General features: G+C 36.1%; 1 long non-coding RNA gene across 1 annotated transcript in view; it reads right to left on the bottom strand.

The window, feature by feature from the left end:
• Nucleotides 1-758: 758 nt before the first annotated feature.
• The window catches only part of LOC134298338 (uncharacterized), a 75,397-nt gene continuing 74,107 nt past the window's right edge, over nt 759-2,048 (bottom strand). Inside the window, exon 3 of the long non-coding RNA XR_010005359.1 lies at nt 759-2,048. This exon is cut by the window's right edge and continues 317 nt beyond it. This is a non-coding gene — a long non-coding RNA (uncharacterized LOC134298338).

Raw genomic sequence — 2,048 nt, 5'->3', positions numbered from 1 at the left:
ACCTGAATAGTAACAATCATACAGTAAGCTACAAACATAAAATTGTACTTACACACATACGTTCATGAGCTCAAAAATATTATAACACAAATGCTACTTGCTACAACATTAGTTAAGAATATTTGAAAAAGATAATACAGGGACTAGCAATGTCTACTTGTTATTATTTATAACCCACTTCTTCAGTTTAGAAATAAGGCTGGTTTTTACCAATGCAATACAATTTAAAACCTAAAAATATACAAACATTAAGGTAGAATGAAATATTAATATGATTAAAAAAATAAACAGTTTAAACCCTAAAAACCTATTAAAAACATACTCATAACTAAAACCACAGCACCCACCGACTGGTTCTTAAAAACCTCCTTCTTTAAAAGCCTGTCTGAATAAAAAGATTTTATTCCATGCTAGTGAAGCTAAGTTGTACTAATTGGAAACAATCATGAAAGGGGGTACAACATAGTTTTATAGGCAGCAGTTCAGCAGGTATGAATATTCATGAGTTTTATAAGTGCATTTTATTAGTTTTTCAAGGACATTGTACGGCCAGTTTTATCCTCATGCTGACCAAAGGGATGGGGAAACGGATGGTCCTAAAGGCTTCTGAGAATATTTCTCATTCTTGAATGTATGGTCCAAAATCAAGTGACCGATTGAATTAGAGCTGTATTAAATAATTGCTAGAACATTTGGACATGGCTCAATGAACTATTTTATTTTCATGTTCAGAGAGAAATCCAAATTACGAGCTCACTTTTCATTGGATAAGATTTGACAACAAAAGATCTTCGATTAATTATGGAAGAGATATTTGTTTGGCATATTCTCGATGCACAGTCCGTGGGGGTTGTATCTTGTTACGGAATATCTTAACAAAGGCAAAAGCTCAACTCTAAATTCTTTATAATCAATATATGGAGGAACTCCACAACTGAGTAACTCTTTGTATGCATTACTTTTGATCCCCAGCACTACAATAATAACATTTTGCTTTAAAATTCTGCTGGATCAGGGAAGTAGAACATAGTAAGTCTGTTGTTTATTTGTTCAGTTGCTTCCAACTCCGTGACCTCATGGACCAGCCCACGCCACAGCTGTAGGTCATGGCCACCCCCAGCTCCTTCAAGGTCAAGCCAGTCACTTCAATGATAACAGCCATTCATCTTGCCCTTGGTCGGCCCCTCTTCCTTTTTCCTTCCCATTTCCCCAGCATCATTCTCTTCTCCAAGCTTTCCTGTCTTCTCATGATGTGGCCAAAGTATTTCAACCTTGCATCTAATATCATAATAATTTATTACACAATTTCTTTAATCAAGAGATAGCTATGAGAACACAGCAGATCATTAGATGTGGTGAAGGGTAGCTTTCATTGATCCTTCTGGAAGAATTCAATTATTTATGTTTTGTTTAATTACACAACCAGAGGTGAAAAGATCAGATCACGTTTGCATTTTTTCAGATGAGAAAGGTACATGATGCGTCTTCCCACTTGGGTTATGGCTATTGCTGTGCTGTTGGCGCACAATGTAATATTAACATTTGTGTATACTGAGTTGTCAAAAAAGCTAGGGCATAAATCAAATATGCATTTCAGGCATTAAGCTCTTTGATTTATTAACAGTCACAAACCCCTTTCTTCACATTCAAGAATATGAAAACAAGAAGAATGGCAGTATAATGAATTAGAGTTTCAGGGCTCCCACAAAAACAGCATTTTCAAGAGTGGATCCAGGATCCATTCAGGTTGTTCCACCAAAAGAAAGGCTTCCATAAACAAAAGTAGGCTGGGAAGCTTTCTGGAGTAAGCTTTGGAGTAATAAAGAAGGAAGATGGGAGAGGATTAAATTCCTGTGGCACCGGCAAGCAGACACCAGTTCAAAACCAGATAAACAGATAAATGCTAGAGTGTTTTCAAACAGAAATTTCAAACACTGAAATGAAATGGGCTTCAGCTTTTTTATTTAGTTTATGAGTCAGTATTTTGGTTCAAAAAGAGGCCTCAGTAGTGCAGTGGGTTAAACTGCTAGCTGCATGAAATCTACTGA

The sequence above is a fragment of the Anolis carolinensis genome, chromosome 4, assembly GCF_035594765.1.
Source record: "Anolis carolinensis isolate JA03-04 chromosome 4, rAnoCar3.1.pri, whole genome shotgun sequence".
NCBI lineage: Eukaryota > Metazoa > Chordata > Lepidosauria > Squamata > Dactyloidae > Anolis > Anolis carolinensis.
The sequence above is the reverse complement of the archived record's forward strand: the minus strand, read 5'-3'. Positions and strand labels throughout refer to the sequence as shown.